At 32.2% G+C, this 10,165-nt stretch overlaps 1 protein-coding gene across 3 annotated transcripts in view; it reads right to left on the minus strand.

Moving 5' to 3' along the window:
• The window catches only part of LOC127715391 (uncharacterized), a 50,603-nt gene extending 41,846 nt beyond the window's left edge, over positions 1-8,757 (minus strand). For 2 of the 3 annotated variants that reach the window (XM_052221431.1, XM_052221429.1), the window contains exons 1-2: positions 8,664-8,757; positions 767-820 (exon numbers count right to left, since the gene is read on the minus strand). The gene's annotated coding sequence lies outside the window, so the exon portion shown is untranslated. Of the gene's footprint in view, positions 1-766; positions 821-7,700; positions 7,746-8,663 lie in introns of those variants that run through there. The other variant, XM_052221430.1, reaches the window with a different exon arrangement.
• Between the last annotated feature and the right edge of the window lie 1,408 nt (positions 8,758-10,165).

Genomic DNA, 10,165 nt, shown 5'->3' on the forward strand with positions numbered 1-10,165 from the left:
TTTATTATCATTAGAACAAACACTTTAAGTCTACTATCTCATACTATTTTCTCACATGCGTTGAACATTTCTTTAATACATATTTGATAATTTTGATAAACTTATTATCTAGTTTATGTCTACATGTATTTTTATGCATTTCTTTTTTACTTTATGCAAACCTTTGTTCAAAATGATAAATGGAAGATGACAAATCCCTGTCAAAATATAAATAAGAAGATGTGGTATGAGTGCCAGTGAGACAATTCTCCATCCAAGTCAAAGTCCGGATTTTATCATTGAGTGCTTATTCCAATTTGATATAATCTAAGATCATCGCTATGTGATGAATGTCTTGTACATCTGTCCTTCAATATTCCGGAACTCAATTCTAGCGTTCAAATTATAAGTCTGAAATTTTTTTTTATTTTTCTTGCAGTATGCTGCTCTATAGATGTTCATTTGTTGTGATTAGGTTATTGTTTAATTATCTATTTCTTTGATTCATAGACGGAATTTATACATAAAAGTCTTATTTCAAAATGGGTGTTGTATTATTTTGGTTTTTGTTGTAAACTCGTTAACCTATACTAAACATTTTGTTCAGGTCATATTGTTTTTAATTTATACATAACACATGTGTCAGTGAAATGCTGTATTACTCATGGCATGCATAGTGATCATGTTTTCGTTTTTAAATCGCCTCGCACTATTTACTAATAAGTAATTCTTTTTTTTAAATTCTTAATAACTATATCACAAGGAAATATACTTAGCTTTCACTTACCTAAAATTTCTGTAGTCGTTTCCTCTTAATCTCTACTTAATGTAAACTGTACATCTGTCAATGAGTTAAACGATATGTTATCTATGTTATGTTAAGTCTAAATTTTGATCTTCGTCCTTTAGCCGAGAGTTTTATTTAAATTCATGATACAAAAGTCAATATGTTTCTTTATAAAATTATTGAATATGTGAAAGTCTCATTCATATAAATGATAACATTAACGGTACCAATTTTCTAGGAACTAGATGAGTTGATATGAATATTGAACCACTGACCATAGAAGAGATAATACATAGTATAAGGGCACTCAGTAATGGTCAAGACACAGGTAAAGGCAATATATATACAAGCTGAACTATTAAAAGCTGATATAGTGACAATAGCAAAAGTCTTTTGTCATCTATTTAAAAAGATTATATAAAATATTATTAGATATCTTATAAAGTATATAAGATATCTTATATTAAAAATATTCAAAATATATCTTATAAACTTTATAAGATATCTTGTATACTTTAGAAGATATCTTATAAACTTTAGAAAATATCTTATTAAGCATATAAGATATCTAATAAGTATTTAAGATATCTTATAAAGTTTATAAGATACCTTATAAAAACTAGATTATATAAGATATCTTATATATTATATGAGATATCTTATATATTATATGAGATATCTTATATATTATATGAGATATCTTGAAATAAGAATAAATAGTAAAACGACTTGTATTATGCTAGAAATTTCGTGTAAGTTTTGGTTGCAACTGAATGGGACATCACACTCTTTTTTTACGTAGATGTTGTTTATAGAGCCCGTAAATTAAGAGACGATCAACGTAACTTATTGTTATTAGGAAGAAATATAAGAAGTTAGCAATATCCTTTAACTCTACTTTCCGCTATATAGATGATGTTCTCTCACTAAATAATACAAAATTTGGTGACTATGTTGAACGAATCTATCCCATTGAACTAGAGATAAAGGATAATACAGATACAGTTAAGTCTGCCTCATATCTTGACTTACATCTAGAAATTGACAATGAGGGTCGGTTGAAAACAAAACTTTACGACAAAAGAGATGATTTCAGCTTCCCAATTGTGAACTTTCCATTTCTATGTAGCAACATTCCAGCAGCGCCTGCATACGGAGTATATATCTCCCAATTTGCTCACAAGGAAGCTATTAAACCAAGAGTTCCAAATGGTGAAGTTGAAATCATCCATTCGTAAATTTTACGGACGCCATCACGAGTTGGTTGACCGTTATGGAATAACCGTTTCACAGATGATATCGGATATGTTCCTTATGTCGTAACTACAATACCCTTCCCTTTTCACGAATGTGACTTACCGAATTAAACTATTTACCGGATTTGTAATAACATAAGCAACACGACGGGTGCCACATGTGGAGCAGGATCTGCTTACCCTTCCGGAGCACCTGAGATCACCCCCAGTTTTTGGTGGGGTTCGTGTTGCTTAGTCTTTAGTTTTCTATGTTGTGTCATCTGTACTATTATTTGTCTGATTTTTGGCCATGGCGTTGTCAGTTTGTTTTCTATCTATGAGTTTGACTGTCCCTCTGGTATCTTTCGTCCCTCTTTTATTGCTTTTTTTAATTAAACTTATTCGTAAAGGTAAGCATTTTAACTCTTTAGTAACATCTTTGAGTATTGTCGTTATCAGTGCTAACATTGATTTTGTTCTTAATAATTAAAATCATTACTAAATATGTCTTGCTATACAATTGTAAACACTTATTTTCCCACATCCAAGCGATACTTATATTTTGGCATTTCATAATTTCATGCTTTTCTGAAACTGTTAATGATGAAATTACACTTAATCCGTTGGATGTGTATTGATTGGAATTTTAGTCAGGGAAAACATTATTTATTTTTAAGCCGTATTTGGCTTTGAACCAGCTTTTACAAAACATTGGATACTCGTATATCGGTGTCTTTATTTTTTTTGTTAGTTTTTACATGTGATTCGCGCCTATCTGATAAATGAAGAAGCAACTGATATTTACATTATATTTTGCTGTTAGAGGAGTTCTATCAAACCTTGAATGATGTGACAGAAAAAATCCCTATATATGATATGATAACAGCAATGGGTGATATAAATGCAAAGATAGGATCAGATAATGTTGCATATAGAGGTATGATGGGAAGAATGGGCATTGTGTTATCAATGAGAATGAGAACTATTTAGAGACTATTGTCAGACTGACAACCTTTTAATTGGTTCCAGAATATTCCAACACAAATATATTCATAAATACACATGGACTTCATCAGACGGAAACATTTAAAAGAATCAGAATGACCACATCACGTTTGACAAACGGTTTAGAAGATCTCTAGAAGATGTAAGATCGTATAGAGGAGCTGAAGTTGGTAGCGATCATGAATAAGTTTCCAGAGTTAAGTTAAAACTTTGTCGGCAAAGAATATATCAGGACAGATTGATTGATTGATTGGTTGGTGTTTAACGCAACTTTCAACACTATTGTGCTGTTTGGTGGCAGTCAGTTTTTATTGGTGGAGGAAGCCGAAGTGCCCGGAGAGAACCAACGACCTTCGGTAGGAACGCTGACAATCCTAATCAATTAAGATTGGAGTCGAGTGCACCTGCCCCGTGCGGTACTCGAACTCACAACCTCAGTGTTGATTGGCTAGTGATACAGTAGTTCGATTACTTAGACCACTCGGCCAACGAGGCCCCTATCAGGAACAGAAGAAATGATATGACACAGATATGTAAAAGATACCAAAAGTTGCATAGGAGTTCAAACTGGAGTTAAGAAACAGATAACAGGTATTGGGGGAAACAGAAGGCATAGAAGTGAATTGATAACAAACAAGCAATATGTGAGGTTGACGAGAAAACACTGGGTTTTAAAGACAGGAAACAATCAGAATGAATCACTGCCAACGTGCAGTATACACAAAATACAAGAACGAAAGCAGATAAAACAAAAAAATAGTGTTACAAGATCACAAAGGCAGAAAGAAAAGCTGGAGAAAGATTATAAAGAAAAGTACAAAGAGGCAACATTTTGTACAAGAAATGATAAAAGAAAATTCATAAATAATATAACAAAAAGTGCAGCAGATGTGACAAACAAGGGAGGTCAAACAAGTTATACATGCTAAGCCAGAACATTTCCAACAGTGGCATGAGAGGAAGCATACCTGTAAAGTCAAAAGATGGACATGAAATAACAAACGAGAAGGAACAATTAGAGAGATAGAAAGAACACTTTGAAGAGATTTTAAACTCGCAAGCTCCACCAGTGCTAGCAGATATTCGACATGGAGATGTTGTTGATATGAATAATGAACCACTAACCATAGAAGAGATAATACATAGTATAAGGGCAATCAGTTATGGTAAAGACCCAGGTAAAGACAATATATACATGCTGAACTATTAAAAGCTGATAGAAAGACAATAGCAAAAGTCTTTTGTCATCTATTTAAAAAGATTTGACACAGGGAAGAAATACCAACAAACTGGCAAAAGGGAATTATAATCAACCTCTTAAATAAAATGAAATTTAGAAGATTGTGACAACTGGAGAGGAATAACATTATTATCTGTACCTTGCAAACTCCTCTGCAGAATTATCACCAACATAATTAGAGATGCTATTGACATCATTCTGGGTTCCGAAGAGGTCGAGGCTGTATCAACCAAATATTCATTCTAATAAATATAGTAGAACAGTGCAGTGAATTGAACAGACCCTTATATATCGACTTCAAAAGGACGTTTAACACTATTCATCGAGAAACTTTTAAAAAGATCACGGCAAATTATGGAATCCCAGGTAAAATCATCAGGATGGCACAAGCATTTTATGATCACTTCAATTGTGTAGTTGAACATGAGGGTAAACTTTAGGAATGGTTCCACATTATATTTGCAGTCAGGCATGATTTGTTATGTCGGGATACCTTTTCTTACTCGTTTGAAACGTGACAATGAAAGAAACAACACAGAAAAGACGCGGTATTAACTGGGGAAGATTAAGGATATTAGAAGATCTTGACATTGCAGATGATATAGCTCTCCTGATGATATACAATGGATAGCTGCAACAACTGGATTAAAAGTAAACAAGAAGAAAAGTAAAATAATGTGTGTAAAGGTAAACAACATCCAGCCTTTTACATTGGACAACGAAGAAATAGAGCTACTACAAAAAGAGAAACTACAAGCTAAGCCAAATTTGGGCATAGAACCAATACAGTAGGAACACCAAAAAGGAAATTTATAAAAAGCAATGCACTATCAGTGTTGTTTTATGGGACAGACTGTTGAAAATAAGCAAGAGAAATTGAGAAAAAATTAACACCTTTAACAATAAAAACTTGCGTAGAATCTTCAAGATATTCTGGCCAACTACGATTTCTAACACAAAACTGCTGCAAAGAGCCAACATGTGCAGCATCAACAACACCATTAAGACCAGGATTTGGAGTTGGATAGGTCACATCCTGAGAATAGACCCATGGAACGATTTTCGAATCGGCTAGACGTGGACAACAACAGGAAAGAGAAATGTAGGAAGACCAAAGGAAACTGGAGACGAATGGTAGACAAAGAAATAACAGACATTGGATGGAGGACATCGAGAAAAGTACAACAACAAGCAGCAAATACGTAAATAACGACATTTTTATCACATCATAGAGACATCACAAGTAACCTTTCCGCACTAAAGCGTCAAGATTATATTATCTTTTTCATTAATCAATTGAATTACTTTAATTTTGAAAGACTTGAATAAATTTACTATTTTTGCAATTTCATGTGGCCAAATAAGGGTTCTCATCATATGTACTTCCACGTTTGTGCCGTTGGTGTGAATGTCATTGGTTGCTGTGTGTCAAATTTGTTGTGTGTTTATTTTATAAATATATAAATAAGGCTGTTGATTTTTCCCTTTGAACAGTTTTTCCTTCGTCATTTTGTTTATTATTGAAGGCCACACAGTAACCATTCGTTGCCTACATCTACATCATTTTGTCACTTGTGGATATTTTTTTCATATTTTTGCGGCCAGCAAATCATTATCTTTCTCATTTTAATTTTTTTCTTGATCAGGAATATATATACAACTGATATTACCCCCCCCCCCCCCCCCCATAACTCAAAGAGTTGGTGTTATATTGTTTTCACATTGAGCGTCCGTCTGTTTGTCCATTCGTCCAACAAATATTTCAGACAATCCTTTCTGAGGAACTACTGAACAGAATGACTGCATTATTAGTCAGCATCTTGACAGTGATTTAATGTAAATTGTGAGCACTTATCATGTCTGCCTGACACCTACTTCTTGTTTGTCGATATTTGAAGTTTTCGATATGTTGAATGAACTTTAAAAAAAGATCACATTTTTCTCAAGTACAACTAAACAGATTTAGTCCGATTAACTTTTTATGACTTTTTGTATCTGTCATACCCTACCTTTTGTTTTCCAATACTTTGAAATACGAATGGGATGATATCAGCACTACATCACGTGCTTACTTGATAATTGTTGCTAGAGGTACATTTCGATGGTTAAAAGAACATCATATATGTATATTCTAGTTACATTTCCTTTTTTTTTTCTATCAAAAGCAATCTTATTCTTTGAAAGACTAGCTTGAATATAACATAGTTCGGAAACGTTAAGTTTTCGTTCACAACACCATGATATCAACATGCATTTGGTGATTATGTTGATTGTATCTTTCTACAGGATCACGTTCAAACGACATCAAGCATACAGTTACATCGGCTTCTTGACATAAATATAGAAATGGACAATGAGGGATGGTTGAGAAATTAACTTTACGATAAAAAAAAATCTTCGATTCTATTAGAACTTGCCATTTCGGGGTAGCAACTTTCCTACAGGGCAAGGAAATTGATTATTGGTAAATATTTCCAAGTTAATGTAATATTCCAGGACTTGTATCTATTTCTTATCCTGTTTTTTCTTGAACATATAGTTGCTACTTATAAGGCAGCTTTTGAACCAAGAGTTTGGTACAATCATGTTGAGCCGTCCCTTCAAAAATTGATAGTATTTTTGTTAACCATTATAAAATATCTAAGTAAGAGATGATCACGGGTTCATTAAACTTGTAGCCACAATCCCGATCTGTTTTGCTTGATTATGACATCATTCAATGCGACTAATCCCCAAATTTTTACTTGCCAGGAAATACACGACATGTGCTAGTATTTAGGAAATAAGACTTATTCCATCCGTAGCACCAGTATATTAATAATTCTCATCAATATACAATGTAATGTATGATATTGATAATGCATTATACTTCAAATTGATTGGGATGAAAATGGCATTCAGCAAATAATTTCGGTAAATGAAATGAGTTTTGTTTAACAGCATACTATAGGATATTTTAATTCACCATTTAAAGAAAAAGTTCCAATATTCTATAGAGTGTCTATATGCCATTTTGTTTTTCTTTGATTAAGATTATAACACAATTTTGACTGCTGTACCCAAATTTTTGTCATTTTTACTTTTATGACTTTTTGTTTTTCTCACACATTGTTGCGACTGTCATACAAGTGAGAGGTTTAGCTAGCTATAAAACCAGGTTAATCCATGATTTTTTCTACATAAGGAAATGCCTGTACCAAGCCAGAAATGTGACAGTTGCTTCTCATTCGTTTGATGTGTTTGCGCTTTTGATTTTGCCATTTGATAAAGGACTTTCCGTTTTGAATTTTCCTTGGAGTTCGGCATTTTTGTTATGTTACTTTTTTTATACGTTTAAACACAAAAATGCGCTTTAAAAACTTCTTCATTTAAATACATGCATATACATTTGTTGATGTTATATAGAACGTTTGGTTTGATAGAAGGAATCGAAAATCTTTCATTATTTGCTTACCTTTCTATGGAAAATGTATTATGATTTTCTATTGGTGGCCTTTATCTTAAACAAAAATACGGTTAAAGTATGCAATACATCACGTTCAGGAAGTTTTTATTTGCAGTACACAAATCTGTCCTTGTTACTTTTAAGTGACAAAAATATGTACCTACACAATAACCCATTTATTTGGTTTTTGTTGCAGCAATTTTAATACATTTTGTGCCTGTATTTGAATAACGTTTAAAATACCTCGTAACCGTCGACAACATTTGTCAACTTTATCAATAATCAGTTTAAATATACAATTTCAATCAACTGAAATATAGTAATATTGTTTATTCTAATCACTATTTGTTTGCCAAATCTATTGTACATAAACATTATTTGTAATACATACATACTTTAAAAATCCTTTCACAAATTATTCTTTACAACTGTTGTATAATTGTGTTTAAGCTAGTTGTAGGTTTCATTTGTAAATACTGCTGATTCACAAACCACGCCTCTTTTAAGATTTTAATTTTTCAAAGATGTTTTGCGTTTTTACCTACTGGTTTGCAGATATGATCTCCATGCTTCAACTCATAGAGACACAACTTGGGAAATTTACCAGTATAAATACTGTTTGATAGCGGAAAATTTAATTCTCAGGCAGACTCAGAGTGAAAGGAGGGTAGTACAGAATGTTAGTACAAGTTTAAACTCTGACAAGTTCAAGGCATATAAATGTTGAAAATATGCCGCACAACCTTATATTTTGACCTAACAAAACAAATAGTAGTGCACATGAACTTTCCATTCCAGTATATGATTTTTTACGAATCTTCATAGTAAACGAGGCACAGTTTTAGTCGTAAGGCGAGTTCCTATGGGAAATTGCATTATCTTTATTTACAGAAGTGCAACCTATATTGGGTGGAAAAAGAGAACACAAATCTTTCCGTGTTACTGTCAAATGAAAAAAAAGTATGTACTTACACATTAACTTGTTTATTTTGTTTTCTTGCAGCAATTTTGGTACAGTTTGTACCTGCATCCGAAGTACTGGGAAGCCATTTAAAACCTTGTAATCGTAAACAACATCTGTGACAACTTGTTCAATAAACGGTATCAATAAAACATGTCAGTCTACTGAAATATTTATTATGCTGACTATTTATCCTTCATCCGTAATGTTAGCCGTTGTGTTCTTTTCGCTGTATTGATTATTAAAATTTACTGATGTAATAATTAAATTGCTTTATTGCATTGAAAATACATTTATTTGTTTATTGTGTTTTAAATGTACAGTCCAGTTATTTCGGCTTGCCATTTAAACCATATATATAAAGATACGAAAGAATATGCTTTGAAGTGCCTCGTGGACTTTGGTCATATATAAACACGTGTTCCCGCTCAATTTTCATTCCACGACAATTTTTAAACAAGATAGTACAACTCACCCTCCCTCCCTTTAATAAACAAAATTGCTGCTGTTTCAGTTTATTTCTCAGGTTGCATGGGATACAGATCCAAATGTATTGAATGTTCCAATTAGATGATCATGTTTCATCAAAAGTGTCCGAATTATCAACATGCATCGGCAGATGCAATAAAAACCGAAAATTCAAGGAATTTGCAGTAAAAAATGAAAAAAATATATCTATCTTCATGGCATTCAGGTCAATATGGAAAGTACGTTGGATGTCATCATCAACATGATTCAATTGGCAGTGATTTATTCAAATATTGTTCATTGATATGGATCTGCCCAGCAGCTAGAAATTGTTTTGCATTCACTGTTTGTTTTATCTTCAGTGATCAATTGTCATCAAGTTTTAACTTTTTGGCAAGTTTGTTGATGTTACTATAATTTGTATTGGTTTATATTGTTGAATATTGTTGAATAAATGCCATGACAAATAATCAGCCAAATTTCAAATTTTCAATTTGTTTTTTGTTTATTTTATTCTTACGAAGAAAGGAAACATAACAAATGTGTAGTAGTAAATTCATTGCGCACATTGTATATGCAATAAACTGATCAAATGTTTACAGTATCTACGTACATATGTTATAATACCTTAATAACTGTCGCAAGAACGATCATTATAAACGTAAAACAAATAAATAATCAAACTGCATTACGTCCAATTTCCTATGTTCGACTTGTATTAATGTCACTTTTTTTTATTTTAGGTTTTGGTTGAATGTGATTTAAAGAATACATTTATTACACCAAAATACAAAAAGGCTAAAAAAAACTTATTGGGTTCAAAAAGAAACTTCTATTGACGGACTTGGAGAACTCCCATGATCAAAAATAAAAACTGAAAAAGTAAGTTGTAAATAAAACAAAAGAGGGACAACAACTTTTTCTGTAGTTAGCTTTACTGCATAAAAACAAATAGACTGTTGATTATTTAATACAAAACCTTTTGTTAAATATCATTCATCATATAAGGATTAAAATACACAATTACTTCATTCAGATCCAACAA

This window comes from Mytilus californianus, unplaced genomic scaffold (assembly GCF_021869535.1).
Source record: "Mytilus californianus isolate M0D057914Y unplaced genomic scaffold, xbMytCali1.0.p SCAF_9, whole genome shotgun sequence".
Taxonomy (NCBI): domain Eukaryota; kingdom Metazoa; phylum Mollusca; class Bivalvia; order Mytilida; family Mytilidae; genus Mytilus; species Mytilus californianus.